At 35.9% G+C, this 17200-nt stretch overlaps 1 non-coding gene across 1 annotated transcript; it reads right to left on the reverse strand.

Moving 5' to 3' along the window:
* Positions 1-10900: 10900 nt before the first annotated feature.
* LOC132164852 (small nucleolar RNA R71) lies at positions 10901-11007 on the reverse strand. Its single transcript, XR_009438451.2, has one exon. It is a non-coding gene; the product is annotated as a small nucleolar RNA R71 (small nucleolar RNA).
* Between the last annotated feature and the right edge of the window lie 6193 nt (positions 11008-17200).

Here is a 17200-nt window from a genome sequence, read left to right on the forward strand (position 1 = left end):
ACCACTGTAACAAGTTGTTTATAGTGGATTGATTGGAGTTACTTCCGTGGATGTAGGCCCACTGCCGAACCACGTAAATATTGTGTGTTGATCTCTTGCATTTATCATTCCATTATTATTCTGTGGAGTTTGCACAACCATTGAGTCAAGGGTGTGGCCATCCCTAACAAGTGGTATCAGAGCCAAGCTGACAGTAATACGGTACTATTCACCAACGTCTTTCATTTGAAGATTGTTGTGCAATTTTAATGGAAGGTACAAGCAGCAGAATGATAAGCCTAAATGGTAGCAATTGGCTACTTTGGAAAGGCAAGATGTTAGACATTCTTTACTATAAAGATATGTATGCTCCAATTGAAGGTGACATAGCCAAGCCAAAGGAGACTTCAGATGCAGAGTGGAAGAAATTAAATTTACAAGTAGTTGGTCTCATTCGGCAATGGGTGGATGACAAAGTCTACCATCATATTTCCGATGAAACCAATGCTTGTGAATCATGGAAGAAGCTGATAGCAAGATACGGGCGAAAGACAGCCTTAAACAAAGCCTTCTTGATTCGACAACTTGAAAACTTGAAATTTAAGGAGGGTACTTCAGTTTCCGACCATCTGAATGATTTTCAAAGTATCGTAAATAAACTGAACACTATGAGGATGACTCTTGATGAGGAGCTACAAGCTTTGATGCTCTTGAGCTCTCTACCAGATAGCTGGGAAACCTTGGTGGTGTCCTTGAGTAACTCTACTCCCGATGGCAAGATGACCATGGAGCAAGTTACAAGCAGCATGTTCAATGAAGAAACTAGAAGACAGGCTGCTAGGACAGACAGTGCACAAGCTCTTGTCACAGAGAACAGGGGCAAAAGCAAAAACAGAGGTTTCAAGAGTCGTGATAAATCCAAAGGGAGGTCAAAGTCAAGAGGGAGGTCCATTGAAAGAAGAAAATGTTATCATTGCGGCAAGGAGGGTCATATGAAGAGAAATTGCTATGCTTGGAAGCGAGAACAAAACCAAGCTGACTACAGCCAAAGGAAAGATGATGAAAAGAATACAACTGCCACTTGCTCAGGGCAAGATGTGGTAGTTCTATCTTATGGCCTTGGAGATTGTTTGCATGTTGCGGGTAATGATGAAGAGTGGATTGTCGACACCGCTGCCTCTTACCATGCTACTTCTAACAAGGAGATCTTCACATCATACAAAGCAGGTGACTTTGGTATGGTAAGAATGGGCAACACTAGCAACTCGGAGATAGTTGGGATTGGTAACATTCGTGTTCAAACCAATGTCGGGTGTACATTGATTTTGAAGGATGTTCAACATATTCCCGAACTGCGTCTCAATCTCATATCTGGGAATATTCTTGATAAAGAAAAGTATGAAAGTTACTTTGGCAAAGGAATTTGGAAGCTCACCAAGGGATCTTTGGTGGTGGCCAAAGGCAAGTCTTGTTGTTCATTATACAAGACACATGAAGGTTTGTCATGATGAGTTGTTCGCTGTGGAAGATAGTTCATCTCCAAATTTATGGCACAAAAGGCTGGGTCACATGAGTGAGAAAGGGTTGTAGATTTTGGCAAAGAAGTCGCTCATTCCTGTTGACAAAGGTAAAGCTCTTAATCCATATGAACATTGTTTATTCGGGAAGCAGCATAGAGTTTCTTTTGCAATATCTTCACAAAAGAAATCTACTATTCTGGAGAGGGTCTACTCAGATGTTTCTGGACCTATCGAAGTTCCAACCTTGGGTGGCAATAGATATTTTGTCACATTCATTGATGATGCATCAAGGAAAGTGTGGGTCTATCTATTAAAGACAAAAGATCAAGTCTTTGACATCTTTCAACAATTCCATGCCATGGTTGAAAGAGAGACTAGAAAGCAGTTGAAGTGTCTCCGTACTAACAACGGAGGAGAATATACTGTGAAGAAATTCAAAAGCTTTTGCTCAGAGCATGGAATAAGGCATGAAAAGACTGTGCCAGGCACCCCACAACACAATGGTATTGCGGAGAAGATGAACCGCATCATTGTAGAAAGAGTTAGATGCATGCTCAAAATGGCTGGATTAGACAAGTCATTTTGGGGAGAGGCCACTCTGACGGCCTGCTATTTAATCAACCGTTCACCTTCAGTTCCTTTGGGTTTCGACATACCGGAGAGAGTATGGAGCAGAAGAGATGGCTCATATTCTCATCTGAAGGTATTTGGGTGCAAGGCTTTTGCACATGTTCCAAAGGAGAACAGGTTGAAGCTTGATGACAAGGCACTTCCCTGTATTTTTCTGGGTTATGGAAATGAAGAATTTGGATTCAGGCTATGGGATCCGATCAAGAGGAAGATTGTCAGAAGTCGAGATGTGGTCTTCATAGAAGACCAATTCTATGGTGATGCAGATAAACCTGAGAAGTCTAAAGCGGCGATTGAAGATATAGTTGATTTATCTTCCAGTCCTTCTCAGCATACTCTAGACGAGGAAGTTCTGCATGATGCTACACCAGAATTGACTTCTAGTGATGAGTCAGAGTTGCTTGATAATGATGAAGATACAGAGCAGGGGGAGCATCCTCATGATTAGGAAGATTCAAGATCTCAGGTTAGAAGATCTACAAGAGAGCATAGACCGTCATCCAAATATCCTACTTCAGAATATATTTTGCTTACTGAAGAGGGGGAGCCAGAGAGTTTCCAAGAAGTACAATCCCATAAGGATAAAATCTGCTGGGTAAAAGCCATGCAAGAAGAGATAAATTCCCTACAGAAAAATGATACCTATGAGTTGGTAGAACTTCCTAAAGGAAGAGAAGCACTAAAGAACAAGTGGGTGTTCAAGCTGAAAAGGGATAGCAATGGAAAGCTAGCAAAGCACAAAGCACGGTTAGTAGATAAAAGCTTTGCACAGAAGAAAGCAATGGAGGTCATTCCTTACTCCTTAGTTGTTGGGAGTCTTATGTATGCCATGGTGTGCACACGACCAGACATTGCACATGCTGTAGGTAGTATCAGCAGATTTCTCCCAAATCTGGGCAAAGACTATTGGGAAGCTATGAAATGGATCTTAAGATATCTGAAGGGTACTTCCAATTTATATTCTCGGACGAAGCATTTTGATGTGAGGTATCATTGGCTACGTGAGGTGATAGACAAGAAGCAAATGAAGCTTGAAAAGATCCATACATAAAAGAATCCCTCTGATATGTTGACTAAGGTGGTTCTGATTGGGAAGCATGAACTATGTTCCCAGTTAGGCGGTTTAACCTTCCTGTGAGTGAAGTTAGTCGTGGCTTGCTCCTCTAAGTAGGGAGGGGGAGATTTGTCGGCTGCCGACAAGGTTTTTCCCTACTTAAGATAAGATTTTGATCAAACAAAATGGAGCAAGTCATATAAAGATTTATCTGGATGGTTCTCCATCCATCTAGAAGATTCTTTACAAAGATTATTCTAGATGGTTCTCCATCCATCTAGAAGGTTCTCTTCAAAGATTTATCTAGATGGTTCTCCATCCATCTAAAAGGTTCTTTTCAAGATGTATCTAGATGATTCTCTATTCATCTAGAAGGTTCTCAATTTGCCTTCATCATCTAGAAGGTTCTACCTTGGAGGCCAAGTTCATTCATCTAGAAGGTTCTAACTTGGGGGCTAAGTTCATCATCTAGATGATTCTAACTTTGGCTATAAACAGCCAAGGGGTCTTATGCCTTAGACGATTGATGCTTGATGAAGATCAACAACAACACACAAGAAGAGAAGCCAAGAGAGGAGAGCTTCAGTTATACTCCAGAGAGAGAGTTAAGAAAATAATGTTTTAATACAACACTGAGAGTGTATATTAGTTTCAACAGAGGTTGTTTCTCTCTGTATTGTTTTACTCCTGTATTAACTCAAGTTTTGCATAACTTGAGTAAACACCACAATAACAAGTTGTTTATAGTGGATTGATTGGAGTTACTGTGTGTTGATCTCTTGCATTTATCATTCCATTGTTATTCTGTGGAGTTTGCACAACCATTGAGTCAATGGTGTGGCCATCCCTAACACCTCTCCCCCAACCAAAAAAAAAAAGAAAAAGAAATCTTTAATGAAATGTCTAAATTATTTTTGTTATTTTTGCAATCACTTAACCATATACAAGGAAGCATCATCCCGGAAAACTTCGGTTTTATGTTATTTGCTGTTATATATCCTACCAAGTTAAAGTCAACAAGCATATTGTGTTTTCATTTTTCATTTTTCTTTTTTCTTTTTTTCTTTTTTATATTGTTTCTGTTTTGAGGTGGAGAAGCAAGCACAAAGTTAAAACCAAGAGAAAATAACAAGAACAGAATGAAAGTGAACCAAACAGTAGAGAAATGCAAAGGAATTAAATTTGGTAAATAAAATATATTGGAAAAACAAAGAAAAGCAAAGCAAAAGACATGGCGTGTAGAATCTCGTACCTCTGTTTTATTCATTTGTCTTGAGAGTGGAGAGCAAAGATGGTTCCTAGAGTTTGCAAAATGATTAGAATGTGAACAATGAAACACAAAGGGAGAAGCATCACAACCAAACAAAGAAATCATGAAAGGAAAAAAAACATAAACAAACGAGGAATGATGACCCACCACTACCTTAAACTTCGATCAAGACACTATTATATGACCGACTAGCCAATATGCACGCATGCAGGACCACAGTCGGATGTGGACATCAAATTCGAGTTATGGTGTCATAAAAAATTACAACAAATTCAGAATAAGCGTTACACACATTTACGCTATCATCACAAAAGAATTAATTAATTTGGAGTTTTCTTAGAATTTCTTATAAAGTCTAGTTTTACTTGGTAACTATGCAATGTAGGACTTGGCATTTCTTACTATTATTAAACTACTCACTTTATGTGAACAACTTTTCATCTTCTCAATATGGAACCAAAGTGTTACATATAGGATATAATTTTTTTATAGCATCTAATCCAAATCCGTCATTTTATTCCTTGTGGGTGTTATTGATAACCAAACGATGAGTTATTAAAAGAAGAGTAAAATGCATACCTCCTTCAAACTAATATTCAATTTGTAATGTCTTTTTGGAACTAAAGATTGTATCAATGTCTTCTTAAACAAAATTTTACAAGACAAAATGAGTACATTACAAATTTTTGATATGAAAATTTCTAATTTGGTAGGGGAAACGCATGTATCTGTTAGATGCAAACGTCTATTATTCACTCTTAATGAACTACCTTAAAGAGAGAAAAATCAAACCGTTAACAAACTATAGGGCTAACATTTATCCTTAATAATAGGGGTGCAAAGGTGGGCGGTTATTAATCGTCTCTTAACTGCTAACCGCTTTTGAAAGCGGTTATGAAAAACCGTTAACTGCCTAGGCGGTTACGATTAGCAGTTTTAGAAAAAACTAAAAAATTAAATAAATTAATTAAAATTTAATTAAAAAAAAATGACGCCGTTTTTATGGTAATATGATAATACCATAAAAATTTAGAAATGATGTTGTATCTAGTAGGGTATTATCATCTTACCATAAAAATGGCATCATTTTGGGTTTTTTTTGTTAGTTTGTTTTTGTTTTAGTTTTTAAATTAACTTTTTAATTTTTTTTTTTTTTTTTCAATCGAGTAGCGGTTATTAGGGTTATTAACCGCTAATTACCAGTTAACCACCTAGGCTTTCACCCCTAATTAATATTGTATCTCTGCTCTCCACTGAACTGATGTCCTCCCTTATGAAAGATGAAAATATGACTAGGTTACAAGGAGTAATAATATAAGGAGGACTAAATTCTTTCAAATTTGATGTGTCATTTAAAATCACTAATAGATCAAAATTCAATAATAATCATCAAAAATTAAATAGTAATTTTAAAAGTCACATAATATTTGGGAAAACTCTAAAAAAACTCTAATCCTCCTTATATCATTACTTCATACAAAAAATTGGCATTATTGTGTTTATCCTTATCACTTAATTTTGATTAAAACAGATATAATTATAATAGATGTTATGACAAAGGGTAACATAGAATACATCTTCTGTGCACCTGAACTTAGGCCCTCGCCCTAAAAAACTATAAAGAAATGAGGCGTGATTGAGAGAATGCGGCATGTTTAGCACGCCGTGAAGGAAATTTTTTTTTTTAATATTTTAATACAAAAAAAAAAAAAATTGCACTGGCGTGCTTTGCACTCCGCGTGCCCTTTTCTTTCACCCTAAAGAAATAAGCCGGCCCATAACTTGCGCAATCAGTAAAACAGACAACGTTGCTCAATTATTAGACGAAAAATTTAATGTTTAACATTGGATAAAATTTTAACACCTACTCCTTTTTTTTTGGGCTCCGTACACCTACTCATTGAATTTTTTTTCATGGATAACGTCCACAATCAATAAAATAGGCAACTTTGCTCAATTATTACAAGAAAAATATAATTCGTAACATACGACAAAATTTCAACACCTACTCATTAATTTTTTCAAGGCTCCATGCACCTACTCATTAAAATATATCAAAATTTAAATAGGGCATAAGTTGACTTACACTAGTTCACATAAGGGGAATCATAAGAGCACTCTTTACAATCTCACCAAAATCAGTTTTTGATTATTTTGGTGAGATAATTTGATAAAAATGGTTAAAATTTTTCTTTTAATCTCACTATTTTAACCCAAAATAAATAGTAAGTGAATTCACTTACTAATTGAATAAAAAAATAGTTTCTCTCTTTCCCTTTCTTTTTTATGTTTCTCTTTCCTCCTTTAACAGTTAAAGAAAAACAAATATTGGAAAACAAATATTTAAATAGAATAGTAAAAGTAGATTGTTAAAATAGTGAGGTTGTTAGAGATACTTTAAAAAAATGTGTAGTTAAAATAGAGAAAAACGTACTTTTGGTTATTTTTGTGAGTAAAATTTGTTGAGGATGTTAGGAATGCTCTAACAATTACCTCTTTGAATTGCTAGCAATTTGATTAAGTGCTATAAGAGAGCGTATATGTGACCCACCTATTCAAATAAATTTTAGATTGTCCAACTATCTATCTGAGCAGGAGGATCTCATATAAACTCTCTCATATTACCTACCTAAATTGCTGATTGACGTAATTCATTATCTAGTTTCACCACCTCTTGCACTTAGACTGTTGTGTTGAGTCCCACATTGAGAAAATATAAAAGGAAATAGTAGTTAATATATTTAAGTTAAAACACCCCGGTCCCATATTGGGAAGATGAGAAAAATCTCACATAGAGTGGGTGGTTTATAAAGATAGTCATGGGTGCTAAGTCCCACATTGCCTTATTACTAGGTGAAACTGAGATTTATAATGAATTCTAGGAAAACTCCAAATTAACTAGTCCTTTTGGGGTGATAGCGCAGATGTGGCTAGCGTTTTTCCCTAGGTCGTTACAAATGAAATTAGAGATAGAAGAGAAAGAGAAACAGAGATAGAAGAGAAAGATTTGGGTTTTTACGGATTAAATCACTGGGTTCATTGAGGTAAACCTACTACCTTGTATTTTCGATTAATTAGTTAATTTCAACATAGTCTAATTATAAGTTGTTATTAAATTGGTAGTTATTAGCCAAAGTGCAACAAAAAGTTATTTTTCAAGGCGATTAATTCGCAAGTTCAAAGAATGCTCTTAGCCGTAGTCTAGATGTAAGTGAATTTACTATCCCTTCCAAAAATTATCATGTTATGCTCTTTATGAAATTTTGTTTCAAACTGCAAATGATCATTTTGTTTATATTATGGAATTATGCCGCATGCATGACAAGTTTGAGAAAAATAAACTTTGTGAAAATAATGATTTTTATAAGAAATTTTGAGAAAATGATGATAAACCCTCTTACATGTTGCTTTAAGATGTACCTAGAGAAGTACAAAGAAAGTACAAGGAATGATAAAAGAGTGTTATAAAATGAGGGCACATGTATTTGCCCCAAGAGAAACAAGAGAGAAGCTCGGTACCGATGCTAAAGATGGAGGCGCAACCGCTGAAAGAGGCTCTGTCAGAAGGTGGTTCCATCATATTTTGTAACGACTCAGGGAAAAGCGCTACCCACATCTGTGCTATCACTCCAAAAGGACTAGTCAATTTGAAGCTTCCCTAAAATTCATTATAAATCCCAGTTTCACCTAGTAACTAGGCAATGTGGGACTTACCACTCATGATTATTTTTATAAACCACCTGCCTCATCTTCCCAATATAGGATCGGGGTGTTATAAACTCATCCTCTTAAATTCCTAACGTCCTCGTCAGGGACACATCATGCAGTGCTCTAGTACCACATAACCTGGCATTACTAGGTGACTTAGATAATTTGCAACGAGCCAAGGAAAAGCGCTAACCACATCTGCGCTATCACCCCAAAAGGACTAGTTAATTTGAAGTTTTTCTAGAATTCATTATAAAGCCAAGTTTCACCTAGTAACTAGGCAATGCGGGACTTAGCACTCATGACTATCTTTATAAACCACCCACCTCATCTTTCCAATATGGGACCAGGGTGTTACATAAGTGGAACTTAGCCCATTAGCAAGCTTTTGGACTAAAGTGGTGTTCAACTATGTATATTAAAGTACTCTTGATAGAAACTCTATGACCGCTTTAATTATCTTCCAACAAGTGGTATTAGTGCCATGGTTAGCTTTTTGGGATGGGCATCCAGGTGTCTGGGGACGTGTCGGATTTGGAGTTGTATCCCCTTCTGTAACTCTTGACGTGAGTGTTAAGTGCCAAAATATTAATATTCTAGCCCTTAAACTTAACTATGTTAATTTGTGCTATTTTAGTTCTTTTATGTGTTTTTCATGCATTTGTAGGCTTTTGGAAGATAAGGAAGTAAATCTAGAAGGTTTGGGCTCAAAAAGAGAAATTGGGAAAAGTTGGAGTCCCTGACTGTGCAATTGATCGCAGGTTCCCTGTGATTGAGCGCACTACCAGAGAAGACAAGCAGCGAAGCGGTCATGTGCAATCGTGCGCACAACAGAAGAGTCTTGATAGCAGACGTGCGATCGAGCGCACCCGTGCGCAGGTGACACATCAAGAGTGTGGCCAGACTGTTATTATTTTCATATTAGGGTTTTCCAACTCCCACTTATAATCAGAGTAAAACCCTACAAATTTCCTATGTTAACTAGTGTAACAAGGACTTCTAAAGCCTATAAATAGACCTCTTAGCCTCTAGGAATAAGTGTGGAGAAATAAGCACAAGCTCTGGAAAGGAATTGAATGCTAGATTAAAAGGAGTTTGGGTTTTTCTCTCCAACCTTTTATTTTCATTATGTAGTTTCTATTTTTAATTAGGGCTAGATTGAAGCCCTAATCATGTCTATTTATGATTGCAATATTGGCGCCTTTGCTACAATTATATTTTGGTATATTTAATTTGATTAATACCTGTTATCTTGTATTGCTCATATGTGTTTGTCTAGCCAACATATTCATGTTGTATGGACTAGTTAGTTAAATCAATTTGGATGATAGAGTCTTAGGTTTAATAGGAGTAACAAGAGAAATCTACACCGGGTTCTTGGGTTAATCAACATGGGGAACCGGGAGTAGACACCCATGCCCTAGGCCTCGTGTGTTTGTCGATTTCCACAGATTTATGCTTTCTTAAAGAACAACTTAGTAGACACCCATACTAAATCCTTTAAGAAAGAAACAAATTAGAGTAGACACACATGCCTAATTCGTTGCTTAGGAAAATCAATAGCTTAAGGAGTAGACACACATACCCTTAGGTTGGCAAACATTAGATATACTAGTATAATTGGCACATTGGTATATTGTTATCTTAATTAGTCTGATTAGTGGTGGACATCAAAACCCTAATCCTTTTTAGTTTTAGTTATCTTTTTATTTTATTTCTTTCTATTAAATTCAATCATGACAATTGAATTTTATTTGTTAGGAAATTATTTTTAAACATAATTTTCCAATCCTCGTGGGAATGATCTCATATTTGCCGGCTATACTATCGTTTGATCTTGTGCACTTGTGAGTAAAACGTACTAAATATTATCTATTAATTTAGGTAGTATTTGGCACAACAAGTGTTTGGCACCGTTGCCGGGGATTGTGTTAAATTGTGTTTAGAATTAGTTTCCACTAGTTGGTTGTTTTAATTTTGTTCTTAATGTTTCTGTTTTATCAAAAATTAAAAATATTTTTTTTTTTACATCTCCAATTACTTCTCTGTTCTGTTCTGTTTCATCTAGCACCTGACAGTTGGTTACTGCAATCGAGCGGAGACCAAGTGTGATCGAGCGCAGTGCGATCGAGCGCACTAAACCTTCGATCGAGCGCAGTTCTAGAGGACTTCCGCACAGTGGAACTGAAGCTGCTGTGATTCCAAGAGAAAATTCTTCTTATGCACAGTCGTCGATCTCAAGCCTCAACCATCTTCCCACTTGATCTAGAAATTGAGAGGGCCATTCAACAAGGGAATAAAGACAATTCCGACACAGAAGAAGAAGAAGAAGAAGTTGAGGAAACAATGCAAGAGTTGCCAGAGAATCTGCAACCAGTACGAAGGCCCATGAACCAGGCTTTCATCCCGAAAAACCTCAACCAGCCATAATGCATAGCATATCAACCGGAGGTGGAAGGCAATTATTATATATCCCCACAAATACTCAATGCATTAACTCACTTCAGGGGCACAGCTGCTGAAGATCCTAACTTGCATTTTAAGAAATTCTTTGATCTCTGCAAACTTCAGCATGTTCAAGGCCTAACTCCGAAAAGGCTCAAGTTAGTCTTATTCCCTTTTTCTTTAAAAGACAATGCTAAGTTATGGTATAATTCCTTGCCTGCAGAGTCTATTCATACTTGGGAAGAGTTATCCAGCAAGTTCCTAAAGAAGTTCTTCCCCGCCCAAAAGACAAGGCAGCTTAGAAGGGAGATTCAATCATTTCAACAAAAAGATGGAGACATGTTCTTTGAAGCGTGGGATCACTTCAATACACTGCTTCTTAAGTGTCCACATCACAACATGGCTCAAGATGATCAGGTACAAGCTTTTTATGAAGGTTTAAATGATATTAACAAGGGTATTGTTGATTCAGCTTGTGGAGGTATGCTGATGGAAAAGAGCAGTGAGGAAGCCATAGAGCTCTTTGAGATTTTGAGTGAACACTCCCAACAATTCTCATCCAAAGGGAAGCAAGGAGTACAGAGCAAAGGCATGTATGAAGTGAACCTGAGTGGTGGACCCCAAAATCAGATGGCTGTTGTAAACAATTTATAGTAACATCGTATGTTATGTGGAAAGAAAGCTAGATATGATTGTCAAAGCTATGACTACTCAGAATGTCTCACCTAGTCAACAAGCCATGCAACCTCAGGTATGTACTTTATGTTCTCATTTTGATCACACTACTGGGACTTGCCCTTGTACTCATTTACAGATCAAGAGCAAGTAAATTATGTGGGACTGAACAATTATCCTCCCAAGAATAATCCCTACTCCAACACTTTCAATCCAGGGTGGCGAAACCACCCTAATTTTTCATGGAGTAACAATCAGAATACTCTTAACCATCAAGGGCAGCAGAGGAACTACCAACAAGCAAGCCAACCAAGCCAAGAATCAAAGCAGAATGACTTGGAGAGTATGGTATAGGAATTCATGAATGCTCAAAGACAAATCAATACAAAAACCGATCAAGCGATACAAAGAACCGAGCAAGCTATGCAAAGATTGGAAGTCCAAATGGGGCACATGGCTAAGGAACTAAGTGAAAGAAAACAGGGTGAATTCCCATCCCAAACAATACCCAATCCTGGAGCATCTTCTTCAGGACAGAAATAAGAGAATAAAGGGAGAACAATAGTCTGGCTGAAGACTTTAAACTTAGCGCTCATGGGAGGCAACCTATAGTTTATCCTATTATTTTTTTTACTTGTTTGTCAATTTATTTTTATGATTGTTTTTAGTTTTTTTTTTAGTTTCCTTTTTATTTGTTTTAGTGTCTATTTTGCAGGGACAAGTGTGCTTCAAATCATGTTTGGGGGTGTGCTATGAGCCATGCTATCCCAGACAATTTCGTCCATATCCCGGGTAAATTCTTTCCATGTTATAGACACATTGGGGACAATGTGTAATTTAAGTTTGAGGTATGGGAGACACTTTACACACTTTGTCCCAGTTTTATGTTATTTTTATTTTGTGAAAAGAAAAAATATGTGCATGTTCATGTTGTCTTAAAATTTTGGTTGATCTTAAAAATTGTGATTTGATTTCATTGGTGAAGTTAAAATTTTGAACACATGATCTGATAATTGAATTTTTTTAGTTTGGGTACTTGTTTAGGACAGTTGAGAATTCAGATGTTTGATTTGATCTTACACAAGCACATTAGCACATAATTTGTGGGGTATGACATAAAGTCTAATGTGTGTGTTTCTATGTCTTGGGTGAACTTGATGATTTATTAGATGAATACTTTGGCATATATATGCAAAAAAAAAAAAAAAAAAAATTATCATTGATAAGCTTTTCACTAAGTAACTGCACCTCTTGCCTCAACGCATTGAGTGTTCAAGTGAAAAGGTGAAAATTTTTGATTTGATTAATATCATGGTTACTTTGGTTTTGTAGCCTTTTTGACTCGAGTTAGTAAGTCCTGGGGTGTCTCTACACCTAATGCCCTAAAACCATCAAGTTTGGGAGTCATTGACTTAACACTCATTACATGGGTCAATTAGAAAGCTTAAGAGAACCAAGCATTGCACAACCTGACGAAGAAGAAAAAGAAAAAAAAAAAAAAAAAAAAGAACGAAATGAAAATAAAAGAAAAATATGTCATTGTTGTTCATTCTAATAGGGATTTCAGTGAACTTTGAGATATTGAGACATTGCACATTTGAAATAATTGGAAGCTTCATATTTATGTGCTAGTTCACTTTACATTGTTTCGAACTTGTGATGCCTTAGCATGTCTTTTGTTAGTGATCAAATTTTAAAATTTCAATTCATTTGAAAATGGAGTTTATCTTTTTAAGCTTGCTAATGAATGAGAATCATGGTTTTGAGTGATACTTTCATTTTTGAATAACATGAACTCTTGCATGATGTTTGTGGGTAACATTCCTGGAAAGCCCTCACGAGACTTCACTCGTCCTCTAGGGAATTCCTAGGGGTTTAAAAGGCTTGTTGCATATGCTAAATGCAATCGTACATCACACGAAATATGGATTTATCTTTTTGTTTTCTGTTTTTCATTTTGTTTTTAGTTTTCTATTGCTAAGGGACTAGCAATATGTAAGTTTGGGGGTATGTTAAGTGTCAAAATATTCATATTTTAGCCCCCTTAAACTTATATGTGTTAATTCCTTAAGTATGTTAATTTGTGCTATTTTAGTTCTTTTATGTGTTTTTCATGCTTTTGTAGGCTTTTGGAAGATAATGAAGTAAATCTGGAAGGTTTGGGCTCAAAGAGAGAAATTGGGAAAAGTTGGAGTCCCTGACTGTGCGATCGATCACAGGTTCCCTGCGATCGAGCGCACTACCAGAGAAGACAAGCAGAGAAGATGCCATGTGCAATCGTGCGCACAACAGAAGAGTCTCGATCGCAGACGTGCGATCAAGCACACACGGGTTGCGATCGAGCGCACCCGTGCGCAGGTGACACATCAAGAGTGTGGCCAGACTGTTATTATTTTCATATTAGGGTTTTCCAACTCCCACTTCTAATCAGAGTAAAACCCTACGAATTTCCTAGGTTTACTAGTGTAACAAGGACTTCTAGAGCCTATAAGTAGACCTCTTAGCCTCTAGGAATATGTGTGGAGAAAGAGGCATAAGCTCTGGAAAGAAACTGAAGGCTAGATCAAAAGGAGTTTGGGTATTCTTCTCTTTCACCTTTTATTTTCATTGTGCAGTTTATATTTTTAATTAGGGCTAGATTGAAGCCCTAATCATGTCTATTTATTATTGCAATATTGGCGCCTTTGCTACAATTATATTTTGGTATATTTAACTTGATTAATACCTGTTATCTTAATTAGTCTGATTAGTGGTGGTCATCAAAACCCTAATCCTTTTTAGTTTTAGTTTATCTTTTATTTTATTTCTTTATATTAAATTCAACCGTGACAATTGAATTTTATTTGTTAGGAAATTATTTTTAAACATAATTTACCAATCCTCGTGGGAATGATCTCGTATTTGCCTGCTATACTATCGTTTGATCTTGTGCACTTGCGAGTAAAACGTACTAAATATTATATATTAATTTAGGTAGTATTTGGCACAACAGTGAGACACTCGTGAAAATGTAAAAAGACTTACAAGTGAGGGGGGCTTTGGTCAATGTGAAGAGACTCACAAGTGTGAAAGATTGTTGTGAGTGCACTTGTGAGTGTTGAGTCCAATATTGAGAAAATATAAAAGAAAAATAATTAAATTACCTAAGTTGACCTTATCCCATTAGCTTAGGTTTTTGGGCTAGAGTTAGGGCTCGGCACGGGTCGGGGCGGGGCAGGTATTGCCCATTTCTAGCGCCCGCCCCGCATTATGCGGGTTTGAATATTTGAACCCACTACCTGCATACAAGAGCCATTATCCGCACTGAGCGGGTAAGAACAGGGCGATTGAGGAAGGTGCGGGTTTGCGGGGCGGGTTCGGGAATTATGTTAATGGGCTTTTTTTAATTAGTTGATTGGGCTTTTAATGGTAGATTGGTTTTTTTTTTTTTTTTTTTTTTCTAATTAGTTGATTAGGTTGAGTTTGGAAGGCTTTTTTTTTTTGTTATTTTTTTCATTTGTCATATAAATAATGGGCTTTTTTTTTGTGTTTTGTATTTGTTAAAATTTTCATAAAAATAAAGAGTTTTCTTGTTGTGTGAATCAAATATGCAAAACAAAAATAATCAAAATGCAAAAATCCAACTACTAGTTCTAGGATGCTACAATTACAAAAAAAAAAAAAAAAAAAAAAAAAAAACAAATTTAAAGGCCATAAACACATAAAATTTAAGAGACATTGAAAATAAAATTAAGGCTAGTAGCCAACAAAAAAATGCTTCAACTGCAGCAGCTACCAAGGTCCAAGGTCCAAGCAGAATGCAACTTCAAGTTGCTAAGACACTAATCATCCTCAAGTAAAATGTTGTTGTTCTTCAAAATTACTTCTACAAAGAATAAAAAAAAAATAAAAAAAATAACAATATCAATTGAAACCGATAAATCAAATTTGTAAATAGAAAAATATATTAAGTAAACTAAAATGATCAAAATGCTGACCTGAATTGATCTTATGATTTTCAGCATCATCAACCATATCTAAGTCATAATTTGGCTGAGTTCACCTTCCACCAATTTAGAATATTGAAATTCGCATTTGCTTTCTCAACATCCTCCATCAAATATCGATGAATTTCCGATTTGCTTTCAATATCACTTTTAGAAGTTAGGTACTTGGGAAACCTATTCATGAAGTAAAGGTTAGCATTCTCATTTCTTCTATTGTTATTGGGGAACCTTGAGACAATTCACTACCATGTTGAACTTGAGATGCACTATCTCCAAAGCTGTAGTGATCATATAATTTGTTAAGGATGCACCTCAATATTTTCATCATTTCAATACATCTATCGACACCAAGAACATCTTTCAACCAATATTCTAATGCCCCCAATTTGGTTTGTGAATCAAGTATAACCGCAACAAACATCATCAAGTTAACCTTATCATTGTTATCAAGATCCCCCTAATATTTGTTGTGCTTCATCATCATCTTCTCCGCCATAGCCCTCAATACATAATCACTATTATCAATATATTCTTGTAAATGCATTTGAATTCCACAAATTTCTTGAAAGTACATATTAGATGTACAATACAAAGACCCCAAAATTCGCATTGTGGCATCATAAAAAAGTTTGAAAAACTTGAGATAAGTCCTAATACGTTTCCAATCAATATAAGTAGGAGGTCCCAAACCATTTTTCTCATTCTTTTCCTTAGTCAACATAGGCTTAAAGTTTTTATCAAACTCTTCCATAAGTTAGAAAGTAGCTCGACATTTTTCAGCACCTTCCAACATAAAAAATGTAACATCAAGACACAACAAACCCTTGAAAGAAAGTTGTTCTCTTTCAATACAAATCTTAAACTTCTCAAATTTTGTAGGTGAAGACTTCATGTACTTCACCGCATTTCTAACCCTCGCAATCGAGTCATCAACCTCTTTCAAACCATCAGTCACAATAAGATTTAGTATATGTGCACAACACCTTATATGCATAAATTGACTCTCTAATATGGCACACTCCTTGCTACAAGTTCTCCTCTTCACGTATTCCAAAGCAGCATCATTGGCAGTAGCATTGTCAATTGTGATAGTGAAAATGTTACGAACACCCCACTCAAGCATACATGACAAAATCTTCTCCCCAATGGTATCGCCTTTGTGATTAGGAATTAAAAAAAAAAATTTAATTTTAAAATTCTTTTGTGTAAGTTTCAATCACTATCAATAAAATGGGAGGCGATTACCATGTAATTAAGGTTCTACACCGAAGTCCATGTATCAGTGGTAAGACAAGCCCGAACATGTTGTGCCAAATACTACCTAAATTAATAGATAATATTTGGTACGTTTTAACTCGCAAGTGCATAAGATCAAAACAGTAGTATAGTACAACAAGTACGAGAACGTTCCCATGAGGATTGTTGATTTTGCTTAGAATTCATTAAAATATCAAAGTTGTTACTAAATTAATATTGATATATTAAAAAGAAATAAAGATAAATAAAAATGTAGGCTTTGATATCCACCACTAATCATGCTCAAATAATATAACAATATGTTAGTGCTCTAATCATATTATGAATACTTAAAGTTTGCCAACCTAAGGGTATGAGTGTCTATTCCTTAAGCTATTGATTTTCCTAAGCAACGAATTAGGCATGAGTGTCTACTAAGTTGTTCATTAAGAAAGCATAAATCAGTGGAAATCAACAAACACATGGAACCTAGGGTATGGGTGTCTACTCCCGGTTTTCCATGTTGATTAACCCAAGAACCCGTGAGGAAATTCTTTTGTCACTCTATTAAGCCTAGGACTCGATCCTCCAAATTGACTTAAATCACTAATCCATACCACATGCATAAGGTGGCCACACACATTGATATGAGGAATTCAATAAAACATGAATTAATTAAGTTAAGCATCACAATATG

Source organism: Corylus avellana, chromosome 8 (genome assembly GCF_965113065.1).
Source record: "Corylus avellana chromosome 8, dhCorAvel1.hap1.2, whole genome shotgun sequence".
Classification (NCBI taxonomy): Eukaryota; Viridiplantae; Streptophyta; class Magnoliopsida; order Fagales; family Betulaceae; genus Corylus; species Corylus avellana.